The sequence below is a fragment of the Armigeres subalbatus genome, chromosome 2 (genome assembly GCF_024139115.2).
Source record: "Armigeres subalbatus isolate Guangzhou_Male chromosome 2, GZ_Asu_2, whole genome shotgun sequence".
Taxonomy (NCBI): domain Eukaryota; kingdom Metazoa; phylum Arthropoda; class Insecta; order Diptera; family Culicidae; genus Armigeres; species Armigeres subalbatus.
Window position 1 is genome coordinate 228,765,845 of NC_085140.1, and position 19,475 is coordinate 228,785,319.

Consider the following 19,475-nt stretch of genomic DNA (forward strand, 5'->3'; position numbering starts at 1 on the left):
ACTCAAACGAGCGCTCAATCCACTATCATCACATAAGTGCAACCAAATTGAACTCATATCGATACTGCGCCCACCCTCATTGACTCAGACGAGCGCTCAATCCACTATCAACACATAAGTGCAACCAAATTGAACTCATATCGACACTGCGCCCACCCTCATGGACTCAGACGAGCGCTCAATCCACTATCATCACATAAGTGCAATCAAATTGAACTCATATCGACACTCCGCCCGCACTTATGGACTCAAACGAGCGCTCAATCCACTATCATCACATAAGTGCAACCAAATTGAACTCATATCAACACTGCGCCCACCCTCATGGACTCAGACGAGCACTCAATCCACTATCATCACATAACTGCAACCAAATTGAACTCATTTCGACACAGCGCCCACTCTCACTGACTCAGACGCGCGCTCAATCCACTATTATCACATAAGTGCAACCAAATTGAACTCATATCGATACTGCGCCTGCCCTCATTGACTCAGACGAGCACCCAATTCATCATCATCACATGAGTGCAACCAAATTGAACTCATATCGACACTGCGCCCGCCCTCATTGACTCAAACGAGCGCTCAATCCACTATCAACATATAAGTGCAACCAAATTGAACTCATATCTACACTGCGCCCACCCTCATTGACTCAGACGAGCGCTCAATCCCCTATCATAACATAAGTGCAACCAAATTGAAGTCATATCGACACAGCGCCCACCCTCATGGACTCAGACGAGCGCTCAATCCACTATCATCGCATAAAAGCAACCAAATTGAACTCATATCGAAACAGCGCCCACCCTCATGGACTCAGACGAGCGCTCAATCCACTATCATCACATGAGTGCAACCAAATTGAACTCATATCGATACTGCGCCCACCCTCATTGACTCAGACGAGCGCTCAATCCACTATCAACACATAAGTGCAACCAAATTGAACTCATATCGACACAGCGCCCGCCCTCATTGACTCAGACGAACACATAATCCACTATCATCCCCTAAGTGCAACCAAATTGAACTCATATCGATACTGCGCCCACCCTCATTGACTCAGACGAGCACTCAATCCACTATCATCACATAAGTGCAACAAAATTGAAGTCATATCGACACAGCGCCCACCCTCATGGACTCAGACGAGCGCTCAATCCACTATCATCACATAAGTGCAATCAAATTGATTTCATATCGACACTCCGCCCGCCCTTATGGACTCAAACGAGCGCTCAATCCACTATCATCACATAAGTGCAACCAAATTGAACTCATATCGATACTGCGCCCACCCTCATTGACTCAGACGAGCGCTCAATCCACTATCAACACATAAGTGCAACCAAATTTAACTCATATCGACACTGCGCCCGCCCTCATTGGCTCAGACGAGCACATAATCCACTATCATAACATAAGTGCAACCAAATTGAACTCATATCGACACTGCGCCCACCCTCATTGACTCAGACGAGCGCTCAATCCCCTATCATAACATAAGTGCAACCAAATTGAAGTCATATCGACACAGCGCCCACCCTCATGGACTCAGACGAGCGCTCAATCCCCTATCATCACATGAGTGCAACAAAATTGAACTCATATCGACACTGCGCCCGCCCTCATTGACTCAGATGAGCGCTCAATCCACTATTATCACATAAGTGTAAACAAATTGAACACATATCGACACTGTGACCGCCCCCAAGGATTCAAACGAGCGCTCATTCTACTATCTTCTAAGAGAAACCAAATTGAACTCAAAATGCTACTGTGCCCGCCCTCATGGACTCAGACGAGCGCTCAATCCACTATCATCACATGAGTGCAACCAAATTGAACTCATATCGACACTGCGCCCGCCCTCATTGACTCAGATGAGCGCTCAATCCACTATTATCACATAAGTGTAAACAAATTTAACACATATCGACACTGCGACCGCTCCCAAGGATTCAAACGAGCGCTCATTCTACTATCTTCTAAGAGAAACCAAATTGATCTCAAAATGCTACTGTGCCCGCCCTCATGGACTCAGACGTACGCTCAATCTACTATCATAAGATAAGTACACCCAAATCGATCTCATATCGACACTGCGACCGTCCCAAAGGATTCAAACGAGCGCTCATTCTACTATCTCCTTAGAGAAACCTAAATGAACTCAAAATGCTACTGTGCCCGCCCTCATGGACTCAGACGAGCACTCAATCCACTATCATCACATGAGTGCAACCAAATTGATCGCATATCGACACTGCGACCGCCCCAAAGGATTCAAACGAGCGCTCATTCTACTATCTTCTAAGAGAAACCAAATTGATCTCAAAATGCTACTGTGCCCGCCCTCATGGACTCAGACGTACGCTCAATCTACTATCATAAGATAAGTACACCCAAATCGATCTCATATCGACACTGCGACCGTCCCAAAGGATTCAAACGAGCGCTCATTCTACTATCTCCTTAGAGAAACCTAAATGAACTCAAAATGCTACTGTGCCCGCTCTCATGGACTTAGACGAGCGCTCAATCCACTATCACCACATAAGTACAATCAAATTGATCTAATATCGACACTGCGACCGCCCCCAAGGATTCAAACCAGCGCTCATTCTACTATCGCCTTAGAGAAACTTAATTGAACTCAAAATGCTACTGTGCCCGCCTTCATGTACTCAGATGAGCGCTCAATCAACTATCATCACATGAGTGCAACCAAATTGAACTCATATCGACACTGCGCCCGCCCTCATTGACTCAGACGAGCGCTCAATCCACTATCATCACATAAGTGCAACCATATTGAACTCATATCGACACTGCGCCCGCCCTCATTGACTCAGACGAGCACTCAATCCACTATCAACACATAAGTGCAACCAAATTGAACTCATCGATACTGCGCCCGCCCTCATTGACTCAGACGAGCACTCAATCCACTATCATCACATAAGTGCAACAAAATTGAAGTCATATCGACATAGCGCCCACCCTCATGGACTCAGACGAGCGCTCAATCCACTATCATCACATAAGTGCAATCAAATTGATTTCATATCGACACTCCGCCCGCCCTTATGGACTCAAACGAGCGCTCAATCCACTATCATCACATAAGTGCAACCAAATTGAACTCATATCAACACTGCGCCCACCCTCATGGACTCAGACGAGCACTCAATCCACTATCATCCCATAACTGCAACCAAATTGAACTCATTTCGACACAGCGCCCACTCTCACTGACTCAGACGCGCGCTCAATCCACTATTATCACATAAGTGCAACCAAATTGAACTCATATCGATACTGCGCCTGCCCTCATTGACTCAGACGAGCACCCAATCCATCATCATCACATAAGTGCAACCAAATTGAACTCATATCGACACTGCGCCCGCCCTCATTGACTCAAACGAGCGCTCAATCCACTATCAACATATAAGTGCAACCAAATTGAACTCATATCTACACTGCGCCCACCCTCATTGACTCAGACGAGCGCTCAATCCCCTATCATCACATAAGTGCAACCAAATTGAAGTCATATCGACACAGCGCCCACCCTCATGGACTCAGACGAGCGCTCAATCCACTATCATCGCATAAAAGCAACCAAATTGAACTCATATCGAAACAGCGCCCACCCTCATGGACTCAGACGAGCGCTCAATCCACTATCATCACATGAGTGCAACCAAATTGAACTCATATCGATATTGCGCCCACCCTCATTGACTCAGACGAGCGCTCAATCCACTATCAACACATAAGTGCAACCAAATTGAACTCATATCGACACAGCGCCCACCCTCATTGACTCAGACGAACACATAATCCACTATCATCCCATAAGTGCAACCAAATTGAACTCATATCGATACTGCGCCCACCCTCGTTGACTCAGACGAGCGCTCAATCCACTATCAACACATAAGTGCAACCAAATTGAACTCATATCGACACTGCGCCCGCCCTCATTGACTCAGACGAGCACATAATCCACTATCATAACATAAGTGCAACCAAATTGAACTCATATCGACACTGCGCCCACCCTCATTGACTCAGACGAGCGCTCAATCCCCTATCAACATAAGTGCAACCAAATTGAACTCATATCGACACAGCGCCCACCCTCATGGACTCAGACGAGCGCTCAATCCACTATCATCGCATAAAAGCAACCAAATTGAACTCATATCGAAACAGCGCCCACCCTCATGGACTCAGACGAGCGCTCAATCCACTATCATCACATGAGTGCAACCAAATTGAACTCATATCGATACTGCGCCCACCCTCATTGACTCAGACGAGCGCTCAATCCACTATCACAGACAAACAGACATAACACATTGAACATTTACTCGTCAAAATCATCGTCGTGCAAACACTAGCGACATCTGTTGATTTCAGTTAGTTGGGCAAATCACGAACCAGATGGCGGTAGTGAGCAAATGTCAAACTCGAGCAAATCCGATGCGCGCGCCACGAGTGATCGATTGGCCAACTAATGATTTTTTGAATTGACCAGTACATCAGTGAACGATGGAAATTTTACGAGTGTTATGACTGTTTGTCTGTGCCACTATCAACACATAAGTGCAACCAAATTGAACTCATATCGACACAGCGCCCGCCCTCATTGACTCAGACGAACACATAATCCACTATCATCACATAAGTGCAACCAAATTGAACTAATATCGATACTGCGCCCACCCTCATTGACTCAGACGAGCACTCAATCTTCTATCATCACATAAGCGCAACAAAATTGAAATCATATCGACACAGCGCCCACCCTCATGAACTCAGACGAGCGCTCAATCCACTATCATCACATAAGTGCAATCAAATTGATTTCATATCGACACTCCGCCCGCCCTCATGGACTCAAACCAGCGCTCAATCCACTATCATCACATAAGTGCAACCAAATTAAACTCATATCGATACTGCGCCAACCCTCATTGACTCAGACGAGCGCTCAATCCACTATCAACACATAAGTGCAACCAAATTGAACTCATATCGACACTGCGCCCGCCCTCATTGACTCAGACGAGCACTCAATCCACTATCAACACATAAGTGCAACCAAATTGAACTCATCGATACTGCGCCCGCTTACATTGACTCAGACGAGCACTCAATCCACTATCATCACATAAGTGCAACCAAATTGAAGTCATATCGACACTGCGCCCACCCTCATTGACTCAGACGACCACTCAATCCACTATCAACACAAAAGTGCAACCAAATTGAACTCATATCGATACTGCGCCCGCCCTCATTGACTCAGACGAGCACTCAATCCACTATCATCACATAAGTGCAACAAAATTGAAGTCATATCGACACAGCGCCCACCCTCATGGACTCAGACGAGCGCTCAATCCACTATCATCACATAAGTGCAATCAAATTGAACTCATATCGACACTCCGCCCGCCCTTATGGACTCAAACGAGCGCTCAATCCACTATCATCACATAAGTGCAACCAAATTGAACTTATATCAACACTGCGCCCACCCTCATGGACTCAGACGAGCGCTCAATCCACTATCAACACATAAGTGCAACCAAATTGAACTCATATCTTTACTGCGCCTGCCCTCATTGACTCAGACGAGCACTCAATCCATCATCATCACATAAGTGCAACCAAATTGAACACATATCGACACTGCGCCCGCCCCCATTGACTCAGACGAGCGTTCAATTCACTATCAACATATAAGTGCAACCAAATTGAACTCATATCGATACTGCGCCCACCCTCATTGACTCAGACGTGCGCTCAATCCACTATCAACACATAAGTGCAACCAAATTGAACTCATATCGATACTGCGCCCGCCCTCATTGACTCAGACGAGCACTCAATCCACTATCATCACATATGTGCAACCAAATTGAAGTAATTTCGACACTGCGCCCGCCCTCATGGACTCAGACGAGCGCTCAATCCACTATCATCACATAAGTGCAATCAAATTGAAGTCATATCGACACAGCGCTCACCCTCATGGACTCAGACGAGCACTCAATCCACTATCATCACATAATTGCAACCAAATTGAACTCATATCGACACTGCGTCCGCCCTCATTGACTCAAACGAGCGCTCAATCCACTATCATCACATAAGTGCAACCAAATTGAACTCATATCGACACTGCGCCCGCCCCCATTGACTCAGACGAGCGCTCAATTCACTATCAACATATAAGTGCAACCAAATTGAACTCATATCGATACTGCGCCCACCCTCATTGACTCAGACGTGCGCTCAATCCACTATCAACACATAAGTGCAACCAAATTGAACTCATATCGATACTGCGCCCGCCCTCATTGACTCAGACGAGCACTCAATCCACTATCATCACATATGTGCAACCAAATTGAACTCATATTGATACTGCGCCCGCCCTCATTGACTCAGACGAGCGCTCAATCCACTATCATCACATAAGTGCAACCAAATTGAACTCATATCGATGCTGCGCCCGCCCTCATTGACTCGGATGAGCACTCAATCCACTATCATCACATAAGTGCAACCAAATTGAACTCATATCGACACTGCGCCCACCCTCATTGACTCAGACGAGCACTCAATCCACTATCAACACAAAAGTGCAACCTAATTGAAGTCATTTCGACACTGCGCCCGCCCTCATAGACTCAGACGAGCGCTCAATCCACTATCATCACATAAGTGCAACCAAATTGAAGTCATATCGACACAGCGCTCACCCTCATGGACTCAGACGAGCACTCAATCCACTATCATCACATAATTGCAACCAAATTGAACTCATATCGACACTGCGTCCGCCCTCATTGACTCAAACGAGCGCTCAATCCACTATCATCACATAATTGCAACCAAATTGAACTCATATCGACACTGCGCCCGCCCTCATTGACTCAAACGAGCGCTCAATCCACTATCATCACATAAGTGCAACCAAATTGAACTCATATTGATACTGCGCCCGCCCTCATTGACTCAGACGAGCGCTCAATCCACTATCATAACATAAGTGCAACCAAATTGAAGTAATTTCGACACTGCGCCCGCCCTCATGGACTCAGACGAGCGCTTTATCCACTATCATCACATAAGTGCAACCTAATTGAAGTCATTTCGACACTGCGCCAACCCTTATTGACTCAGACGAGCACTCAATCCACTATCAACACAAAAGTGCAACCTAATTGAAGTCATTTCGACACTGCGCCCGCCCTCATAGACTCAGACGAGCGCTCAATCCACTATCATCACATAAGTGCAACCAAATTGAAGTCATATCGACACAGCGCTCACCCTCATGGACTCAGACGAGCACTCAATCCACTATCATCACATAATTGCAACCAAATTGAACTCATATCGACACTGCGTCCGCCCTCATTGACTCAAACGAGCGCTCAATCCACTATCATCACATAAGTGCAACCAAATTGAACTCATATCGATGCTGCGCCCGCCCTCATAGACTCAGACGAGCGCTCAATCCACTATCATCACATAAGTGCAACCAAATTGAAGTCATATCGACACAGCGCTCACCCTCATGGACTCAGACGAGCACTCAATCCACTATCATCACATAATTGCAACCAAATTGAACTCATATCGACACTGCGCCCGCCCTCATTGACTCAAACGAGCGCTCAATCCACTATCATCACATAAGTGCAACCAAATTGAACTCATATTGATACTGCGCCCGCCCTCATTGACTCAGACGAGCGCTCAATCCACTATCATCACATAAGTGCAACCAAATTGAAGTCATATCGACACAGCGCTCACCCTCATGGACTCAGACGAGCACTCAATCCACTATCATCACATAAGTGCAACCAAATTGAACTCATATCGACACTGCGTCCGCCCTCATTGACTCAAACGAGCGCTCAATCCACTATCATCACATAAGTGCAACCAAATTGAACTCATATCGATGCTTCGCCCGCCCTCATAGACTCAGACGAGCGCTCAATCCACTATCATCACATAAGTGCAACCAAATTGAAGTCATATCGACACAGCGCTCACCCTCATGGACTCAGACGAGCACTCAATCCACTATCATCACATAATTGCAACCAAATTGAACTCATATCGACACTGCGCCCGCCCTCATTGACTCAAACGAGCGCTCAATCCACTATCATCACATAAGTGCAACCAAATTGAACTCATATTGATACTGCGCCCGCCCTCATTGACTCAGACGAGCGCTCAATCCACTATCATCACATAAGTGCAACCAAATTGAAGTCATATCGACACAGCGCTCACCCTCATGGACTCAGACGAGCACTCAATCCACTATCATCACATAATTGCAACCAAATTGAACTCATATCGACACTGCGTCCGCCCTCATTGACTCAAACGAGCGCTCAATCCACTATCATCACATAAGTGCAACCAAATTGAACTCATATCGATGCTGCGCCCGCCCTCATAGACTCAGACGAGCGCTCAATCCACTATCATCACATAAGTGCAACCAAATTGAAGTCATATCGACACAGCGCTCACCCTCATGGACTCAGACGAGCACTCAATCCACTATCATCACATAATTGCAACCAAATTGAACTCATATCGACACTGCGCCCGCCCTCATTGACTCAAACGAGCGCTCAATCCACTATCATCACATAAGTGCAACCAAATTGAACTCATATTGATACTGCGCCCGCCCTCATTGACTCAGACGAGCGCTCAATCCACTATCATCACATAAGTGCAACCAAATTGAAGTCATATCGACACAGCGCTCACCCTCATGGACTCAGACGAGCACTCAATCCACTATCATCACATAAGTGCAACCAAATTGAACTCATATCGACACTGTGACCGCCCCCAAGGATTAAAACGAGCGCTCATTCTATAACCTCATTAGAGAAACCTAATTGAAATCAGAATGCTACTGCAGCCCACCCTCATGGACTCAGACGAGCGCTCAATTCACTATCATCACATAAGTGCTACCATATTGAACTCATATCGACACTGCGCTCGTCCTCTTGGACTCAGACGAGTGCTCACTCTACTATCGCGTTGAAGCAACCGAATTGAACTCAAAATGATACTGCGACCGACCGATGGAATCCGACGAGCGCTCAATCCAAAAATAATTAAACGAATGCATCCGGAAGCATTCCCGCTGCTTTCTGGATGTTTCCCCCATAATTTGTAAACAAAATCTTCCGGATGCATTTTTCGCTGAATCTCGCAGCCCGGAACATACAGATCGCATGGTTCCCGCATTGGAATGGCCTCGTCAAAGCGTACCATCATGAAACAAACGCGTCCGGAAGCATTCCCGCTGCTTTCCGGATGTTTCCCCCGTAATTTGTAAACAAAATCTTCCAGATGCATTTTTCGCTGAATCTCGCAGCCCGGAACATACAGATCGCATGGTTCCCGCATTGGAATGGCCTAAGAATGCTGGGGATAGTTGATTCGAAGCGTACCATCATGAAACGAACGCGTCCGGAAGCATTCCCGCTGCTTTCCGGATGTTTCCCCCGTAATTTGTAAACAAAATCTTCCGGATGCATTTTTCGCTGATTCTCGCAGCCCGGAACATACAGATCGTATGGTTCCCCCATTGGAATGGCCTCTGAATGCTGGGGATTGTTGATTCGAAGCGTACCATTATGAAACGAACGCGTCCGGGAGCATTCCCGCTGCTTTCCGGATGTTTCCCCCGTAATTTGTAAACAAAATCTTCCGGATGCATTTTTTGCTGATTCTCGCAGCCCGAAACATACAGATCGCATGGTTCTCGCATTGGAACAGCCTCTGAATGCTGGGGATTATTGATTCGAAGCGTACGATTATGAAACGAACGCGTCCGGAAGCATTCCCGCTGCTTTCTGGGTGTTTCCTCCTGTGATTTGTAAACAAAATCTTCCGGATGCATTTTTTGCTGATTCTCGCATCCCGGAACAAACATTTCGCATGGTTTCCGCATTGGAACAGCCTCTGAATGCTGAAGATTGTTGATTCGAAGCGTACCATCATGAAACGAACGCGTCCGGAAGCATTCCCGCTGCTTTCCGGATGTTTCCCCTTGTGCTTTGTAAACAAAATTTTCCGGATGCATTTTTCGCTGATTCTCGCATCCCGGAACAAACACTTCGCTTAGTTCCCGTATTGGAACAGCCTCTGAATGCTGGGGATTGTTGATTCGAAGCGTACCATTATGAAACGAACGCGTCCGGAAGCATTCCCGCTGCTTTCCGGATGTTTCCCCCGTAATTTGTAAACCAAATCTTTCGGATGCATTTTTAGCTGATTCTCGCATCCCGGAACATACATTTCGCATGGTTTCCGCATTGGAACAGCCTCTGAATGATGGGGATTATTGAATTGAAGCGTACCATTATGAAACGAACGCGTCCGGGAGCATTCCCGCTGCTTTCCGGATGTTTCCCCCGTAATTTGTAAACAAAATCTTCCAGATGCATTTTGCGCTGATTCTCGCAGCCCGGAACATACAGATCGCATGGTTCCCGCATTGGAACAGCCTCTGAATGATAGGGATTATTGATTCGAAGCGTACCATTATGAAACGAACGCGTCCGGGAGCATTCCCGCTGCTTTCCGGATGTTTCCCCCGTAATTTGTAAACAAAATCTTCCAGATGCATTTTTCGCTGATTCTCGCAGCCCGGAACATACAGATCGCATGGTTCCCGCATTGGAACAGCCTCTGAATGCTGGGGATTATTGAATTGAAGCGTACCATTATGAAACGAACGCGTCCGGGAGCATTCCCGCTGCTTTCCGGATGTTTCCCCCGTAATTTGTAAACAAAATCTTCCGGATGCATTTTTCGCTGATTCTCGCAGCCCGGAACATACAGATCGCATGGTTCCCGCATTGGAACAGCCTCTGAATGATAGGGATTATTGATTCGAAGCGTACCATTATGAAACGAACGCGTCCGGGAGCATTCCCGCTGCTTTCCGGATGTTTCCCCCGTAATTTGTAAACAAAATCTTCCAGATGCATTTTTCGCTGATTCTCGCAGCCCGGAACATACAGATCGCATGGTTCCCGCATTGGAACAGCCTCTGAATGATGGGGATTATTGAATTGAAGCGTACCATTATGGAACGAACGCGTCCGGGAGCATTCCCGCTGCTTTCCGGATGTTTCCCCCGTAATATGTAAACAAAATCTTCCGGATGCATTTTTCGCTGATTCTCGCAGCCCGGAACATACAGATCGCATGGTTCCCGCATTGGAACAGCCTCTAAATGCTGGGGATTATTGAATTGAAGCGTACCATTATGAAACGAACGCGTCCGGGAGCATTCCCGCTGCTTTCCGGATGTTTCCCCCGTAATTTGTAAACAAAATCTTCCGGATGCATTTTTCGCTGATTCTCGCAGCCCGGAACATACAGATCGCATGGTTCCCGCATTGGAACAGCCTCTGAATGATAGGGATTATTGATTCGAAGCGTACCATTATGAAACGAACGCGTCCGGGAGCATTCCCGCTGCTTTCCGGATGTTTCCCCCGTAATTTGTAAACAAAATCTTCCGGAAGCATTTTTCGCTGATTCTCACAGCCCGGAACATACAGATCGCATGGTTCCCGCATTGGAACAGCCTCTAAATGCTGGGGATTATTGATTCGAAGCGTACCATTATGAAACGAACGCGTCCGGGAGCATTCCCGCTGCTTTCCGGATGTTTCCCCCGTAATTTGTAAACAAAATCTTCCAGATGCATTTTTCTCTGATTCTCGCAGCCCGGAACATACAGATCGCATGGTTCTCGCATTGGAACAGCCTCTGAATGATGGGGATTATTGATTCGAAGCGTACCATTATGAAACGAACGCGTCTGGAAGCATTCCCGCTGCCTTCCGGATGTTTCCTCCGTAATTTGTAAACAAAATCTTCCGGAAGCATTTTTCGCTGATTCTCACAGCCCGGAACATACAGATCGCATGGTTCCCGCATTGGAACAGCCTCTGAATGCTGGGGATTATTGATTCGAAGCGTACCATTATGAAACGAACGCGTCCGGGGAGCATTCCCGCTGATTTCCGGATGTTTCCCCCGTAATTTGTAAACAAAATCTTCCGGATGCATTTTTCGCTGATTCTCGCAACCCGGAACATATAGATCGCATGGTTCCCGCATTGGAACAGCCTCTGAATGATGGGCGTTATTGATTCGAAGCGTACCATTATGAAACGAACGCGTCCGGAAGCATTCCCGCTGCTTTCCGGATGTTTCCCCCGTAATTTGTAAACAAAATCTTCCGGATGCATTTTTCGCTGATTCTCGCAGCCCAGAACATACGTATAGGAGATCCTGCAAAGGGTAATCCTGTAGCGGACATTTTTTTTAAATCTATACAGGGGCGCAGCAAAAGTGAGAGGAATTCATATAGGAGGGCAGTAAAAGTACATTTTCCCATTCCAAAATCTAATTGGGCGCAAAAAGTTAGAATAAAGGCTCCCCCAGACCTAAACGATTTCATCGCCGCGATGGCGACAACTAGTCGCCGCGATTCTATCGCTGGGTCGCTGCAGGCAATGTTCCATTTATCCTTCCATACCAACGACGACAGAATCGCAGTCGCCAAGCGATAGAATCGCGTCGCGACTGTCGCGTCGCGTGTGTTAGGGGGAACCTTAAAAGGGGGGGTCGCAAAAAGTTCGAATAATACGTTCCAGGGAGCGGAAATCCCGAAGCGGACATTTTTTTTAAATCTACAGGGGCGCAAAAAATTTAGAAGAATCGTGCAGAGGACATATTTCAAAATCTACGGGGCGCCTCGGGGGGCGCAAAATGGAGGAATTCGTATAGGAGGGTGGAGATCCAGCAGAGGACATATTTCTAAATCAACGAGGGCGCAAAAAAGTTTGAATAATATGTTCTAGGGGAGTAGTAGTGGAAATGGAAGTGGTAGATAATAGTCTAAAGAAGCTATCAACGACTAATCCTTTTATTAGGTGGAGTTAAACTCGGAGTTAAATTGATGCGTTCAGATGATATTTTTACGAAAAAGTCTGAAAAATCACAAATCTCGTTTGATGCACCTCTAAATGTCCATGGATTTGGCTGAAAATTGGTCAGTAGACTCCATTTAAGATACTCATTGAAATAGAGCGGTGGCACTTTGAATCTAAAATACTTTTGAAAATGGTGAACAGATCTAACGTATAAGAAGGCGGAGATCCTGCAGAGGACATTTTTCAAAATCTATGGGGGCGCAAAATAGAGGAATTCGTATAGGAGGGCGGAGATCTTACAGAGGACATATTTCTAAATCCAAGGGGCGCAAAAAAGTTTGAATAATACGTTCTAGGGGAGCGGAAATCCCGTAGAGGACATATTTTGAAATCTACGGTGGCGCAAAAAAGTTGAAGAAATTCGTATAGGAGGGAAAAGTTCCTGCAGAGGACATATTTTCATATCCACGGGGGCGCAAAAAAAGTTCGAATAATACGTTCTAGGGGGCGGAAATTCCGAAGCGGAAAATTTTCTTAAAATCTACAGGGCGCAAAAAAGTAAGAGGAATACATATAGGAGGGCGGAGATCCAGCAGAGGGCACATTTCTAAATTAATGAGGGCGCAATAATGTTCGAATAATACATTTTATGGGGCGGAAATCCCGAAGCGAACTTTTTTTTTAATCTACAGGGGCGCAAAAAAAGTTAAAGGAACACGTATAGGAGGGCGGAGATCCTTCAGAGGACATATTTCTAAATCTACGGGGGCGCAAACAGTTCAAATAATACGTTTTAGGGGAGCGGAAATCCCGTAGAGGACATGTTTTGAAATCTAAGGGGGCGCAAAAAAGTTAGAGGAATACATATAGGAGGGCGGAGATCCTGCAGAGGGGGCGCAAAATGGCAGAATTCGTATAGGAGGGCGGAGATCCTACAGAGGACATATTTCTAAATCCACGGGGCGCAAAAAAGTTTGAAAAATACGTTCTAGGGGAGCGGAAATCCCGTAGAGGACATATTTTGAAATCTACGGGGGCGCAAAAAAAGGGGCGCAGTTTTTTTAAATTATACGTTCTAGGGGAGCGGAAATCCCGTAGAGGACATATTTTGAAATCTAAGGAGGCGCAAAAAAGTTAGAGGAACAGAACATACGTATAGGAGATCCTGCAAAGGGTAATCCTGTAGCGGACATTTTTTTTTAATCTATACAGGGGCGCAGCAAAAGTTAGAGGAATTCATATAGGAGGGCAGTAAAAGTACATTTTCCCATTCCAAAATCTAATTGGGCGCAAAAAGTTAGAATAAAGGCTCCCCCAGACCTAAGCGATTTCATCGCCGCGATGGCGACAACTAGTCGCCGCGATTCTATCGCTGGGTCGCTGCAGGCAATGTTCCATTTATCCTTCCATACCAACGACGACAGAATCGCAGTCGCCAAGCGATAGAATCGCAAAAAAAGTTCGGACATTTTTTTTTAAATCTACAGGGGCGCAAAAAATTTAGAAGAATCGTGCATAGGACATATTTCAAAATCTACGGGGCGCCTCGGGGGCGCAAAATGGAGGAATTCGTATAGGAGGGCGGAGATTCAGCAGAGGACATATTTCTAAATCAACGAGGGCGCAAAAAAGTTTGAATAATACGTTCTAGGGGAGTGGTAGTGAAAGTGGTAGATAATAGTCTAAAGAAGCTATCAACGACTAATCCTTTTATTAGGTGGAGTTAAACTCGGAGTTAAATTGATGCGTTCAGATGATATTATTACGAAAAAGTCTGAAAAATCACAAATCTCGTTTGATGCACCTCTAAATGTCCATGGATTTGGCTGAAAATTGGTCAGTAGACTCCATTTAAGATACTCATTGAAATAGAGCGGTGGCACTTTGAATCTAAAATACTTTTGAAAATGGTGAACAGATCTAACGTATAAGAAGGCGGAGATCCTGCAGAGGACATTTTTCAAAATCTATGAAGCGCAAAATAGAGGGATTCGTATAGGAGGGTGGAGATCTTACAGAGGACATATTTCTAAATCCAAGGGGCGCAAAAAAGTTTGAATAATACGTTCTAGGGTAGCGGAAATCCCGTAGAGGACATATTTTGAAATCTACGGGGGCGCAAAAAAGTTGAAGAAATTCGTATAGGAGGGCGGAGTTACTGCAGAGGACATATTTTCATATCCACGGGGGCGCAAAAAAGTTCGAATAATACGTTCTAGGGGGCGGAAATCCCGAAGCGGAAAATTTTCTTAAAATCTACAGGGCGCAAAAAAGTAAGAGGAATACATATAGGAGGGCGGAGATCCAGCAGAGGGCATATTTCTAAATTAATGAGGGCGCAATAATGTTCGAATAATACATTTTATGGGGCGGAAATCCCGAATCGGACAATTTTTTTTTAATCTACAGGGGCGCAAAAAAGTTAAAGGAACACGTATAGGAGGGCGGAGATCCTTGAGAGGACATATTTCTAATTCTACGGGGGCGCAAACAGTTCAAATAATACGTTTTAGGGGAGCGGAAATCCCGTAGAGGACATGTTTTGAAATCTACGGGATATCCCGAAGCTGACATTTTTTTTAAAATCTACGGGGCGCAAAAAAGTAAGAGGAATACATATAGGAGGAGAATAATATGTTTTAGGGGAGCGGAAATCCTCCAGAGAACCATTTTTTTTAAATCTACAGAGGCGCAAAAATATTAGAGGAATTCATATAGGAGGGCGGAGATCCTACAGAGGACATATTTCTAAATCCATGGGGGCGCTGATTTTTTTTAAAATTATACGTTCTAGGGGAGCGGAAATCCCGTAGAGGACATATTTTGAAATCTAAGGGGGCGCAAAAAAGTTAGAGGAATACATATAGGAGGGCGGAGATCCTGCAGAGGGGGCGCAAAATGGCAGAATTCGTATAGGAGGGCGGAGATCCTACAGAGGACATATTTCTAAATTCACGGGGGCGCAAACAGTTCGAATAATACGTTTTAGGGGAGCGGAAATCCCGTAGAGGATATGTTTAGAAATCTACTGGGGCGCAAAAAAAGTTAAAGGAACACGTATAGGAGGGCGGAGATCCTTCAGAGGACATATTTCTAAATCTACGGGGGCGCAAACAGTTCGAATAATACGTTTTAGGGGAGCGGAAATCCCGTAGAGGACATGTTTAGAAATCTACGGGGGCGCAAAAAAGTTCGAATAATACGTTCTAGGGTGCGGATATCCCGAAGCTGACAATTTTTTTAAAATCTACGGGGCGCAAAAAAGTAAGAAGAATACATATAGGAGGGCAGAGATCATGCAGAGGACATATTTCTAATTCTACGGGAACGCAAAAAAGTTTGAATAATACGTTCTCGGGGGCGGAAATCCCGAAGCGGACAATTTTTTTTAATTCTACCAGGGCGCAAAAAAAAAAGTTAGAGAAACACCTATAGGAGGGTGGAGATCCTGCAGAGGACATATTTCTAAATGTATGGGGGCGCAAACAGTTCGAATAATACGTTTTAGGGGAGCGGAAATCCCGTGGAGGACATATTTTGAAATCTTAGGGGGGCGCAAATAAATTAGAGGAATACGTATAGGAGGGCGGAGATCCTGCAGAGGACATATTTCTAAATCCACGGGGGCGCAAAAAAGCTTGGATAATACGTTTTAGGGGAGCGGAAATCCCGCAGAGGACATTTTGTTTTAAATCTACAGGGCGCAAAAAAATTAGATGAATACATACACACAAAAAACAAAAATTGTTTAATTAAATAATTTGACCTTTACATTTAAAAATTGTATTTATTTCATCAAAATAAAAGTTTAGTTTTTACTGTGAAAATGACATTTTCAATTTGAAAGTATTTTTCGTCTGTTTATAATGTAAAATAAAAAGTGTTTTCTTTCAGTGTGAGTATTTCAAAAGTGTCAAGCCGCCAAGCAAAACACCCGTAGCCATCTGCCAAACAACATCCAAAACAGACATCCAAAATAAAACAAACAACAAAACAGACAAAACAGAAATATCCTCTATTAGATTTAATATATCAGGGAAGTGGATAATAAATGGAAGGTAGGTCACAAAGATTTCAGTCACGATTTATATTTAATAAATTATTGGATATTTTCTGCATATTTTCTATAGGTTGCCGCTGTGAAACGGTAAATTTAGCTGCATCGGTGTGCGCTACGGGTTTCCCCCTGAAATAAACAACTTCGCATTCTCTCCTGAAATCGTTGCTCTAGGCTCGGCTCTAGGCTACAGGAAACGGAAGGTAAGCATTCAATCAAACTCAAACTAGTCCCTTTCAATTAGCAGGTTGAATTCAATGGAAGTTTCACCCATCCTCGTCTTCCTTTGTTGAAAAAAAATTAGAGCCAGATATGATAAATTTCTCTCGACTTGAACCTGCCCATTGGACGGGACTAGTATTTATACAATGACTTCAGATATTTTCCACTTCCTCTTCCCCAGATCTTTCCAGTCAATGACGAGATGTCCCATTGGAATCACCCATACAATGTTAGAGCGATGGAAATGGATTTTTCAAATGGACCCAGAGTGTCGCGGGGGAACATCGCTGGCCAAATTTCGGATCTATAAAATACCATCGATAGTAAGTAGGAACATACATACATATTTGTTTACCATAAATCAATCGCGCAGTGCTATATTTGCATTTTGCCACAAAATAATTAATTATAGAAAATAAAATTAATTTGTACTAATTTTTATTCTTGTTAATTTTAGCGGAATCGATGTCAGTATTGTTGCTGACAAATAATCATGGTTCGAGAGTCGTCAGTGTTGGATCGGAAGATCACAGTTATAGGGCTGTCGAGAGCAAAAGCACCTGTAAAATCAACGTGTACCTAGTTAAATAACATCCATTATTGTATAATAAAATATGTCTCTATAAAACTGGTTCTCCTTGATTGTTTTGAGAAAAACAACTAATAGCGATGATGTCATCATTTGGAATAAAAATATTTCACTTTTATTTTTCACAGTGAACCTTTTTTCTATTTGACAGTTCGACAATTTATTTAAAAAGTTCAAACTTTTAATTTCAGAATAGCTTGCAGCTTTTAAACCATGGTTGCCGTAACAGTTACCGTACTTTAATTTTGAATACTTACAACTCTCTACGAAAAAGAACCAACGAAACTTTTTATTTTTACCAATGGTTTTTTTAATTCTAACAATGGTTTTTCTTTCTGTGTATAGGAGGGCGGAAATCATACAAAGGACATATTTCTAAATCCAAGGGGGCGCAAAAAAGTAGCGGAAATCCCGTAGAGGACATATTTTGAAATCTACGGGGCGCAAAAGAGTTGAAGAAATTCGTATAGGAGGAGACATATTTTCATATCCACGGGGGCGCAAAAAAGTTCGAATAATACGTTCTAGGGGGCGGAAATCCCGAAGCGGAAAAATTTCTTAAAATCTACAGGGCGCAGAAAAGTAAAAGGAATACATATAGGAGGGCGGAGATCAAAAAAGTTCGAATAATACGTTCTAGGGGGCGGAAATCCCGAAGCGGAAAAATTTCTTAAAATCTACAGGGCGCAGAAAAGTAAAAGGAATACATATAGGAGGGCAGAGATCCAGCAGAGGGCATGTTTCTAAATTAATGAGGGCGCAATAATGTTCGAATAATATATTTTATGGAGCGGAAATTCCGAAGCGGACATTTTTTTTTAATCTACAGGGGCGCAAAAAAAGTTAAAGGAACACGTATAGGAGGGCGGAGATCTTTCAGAGGACATGTTTCTAAATCTACGGGGGCGCAAACAGTTCGAATAATACGTTTTAGGGGAGCGGAAATCCCGTAGAGGACAAATTTTGAAATCTATGGGGGCGCAAAAAAGTTCGAATAATACGTTCTAGGGGGCGGATATCCCGAAGCTGACTTTTTTTTAAATCTACAGGGCGCAAAAAAGTAAGATGAATACATATAGGAGGGCAGATATCATGTAGAGGACATATTTCTAATTCTACGGGGGCGCAAAAAAGTTTGAATAATACGTTCTCGGGGGCGGAAATCCCGAAGCGGACATTTTTTTTTATTTCTACCGGGGCTCAAAAAAAAGTTAGAGGAACATTTATAGGAGGGTGGAGATCCTGCAGAGAACATATTTCTAAATTTACGGGGGCGCAAACAGTTCGAATAATACGTTTTAGGGGAGCGGAAATCCCGTGGAGGACATATTTTGAAATCTTTGGGGGCGCAAAAAAGTTAGAGGAATACGTATAGGATGGCGGAGATTCTGCAGAGGATACATTTCTAAATCCACGGGGGCGCAAAAAAGTTCGAACAATTAGAGGAATACGTATAGGAGTACGGAGGACATATTTCTAATTCTATGGGGGCTTGAAAAGTTCGAAAATTACGTTCTAGGGGAGCGGAAATCCCGTAGAGGACATATTTCAAAATCTACAGGGG

General features: G+C 44.4%; 1 protein-coding gene across 9 annotated transcripts in view; it reads left to right on the forward strand.

The window, feature by feature from the left end:
• The window catches only part of LOC134211838 (uncharacterized), a 65,033-nt gene that overhangs the window by 11,079 nt on the left and 34,479 nt on the right, over nt 1–19,475 (forward strand). The window contains exons 3-6 of one of the 9 annotated variants that reach the window (XR_009979115.1): nt 16,938–17,101; nt 17,174–17,303; nt 17,504–17,645; nt 17,780–17,950. The exons of the other annotated variants lie outside the window; for them this stretch is intronic. The gene's annotated coding sequence lies outside the window, so the exon portion shown is untranslated. Of the gene's footprint in view, nt 1–16,937; nt 17,102–17,173; nt 17,304–17,503; nt 17,646–17,779; nt 17,951–19,475 lie in introns of those variants that run through there. 9 annotated transcript variants of the gene reach the window in all.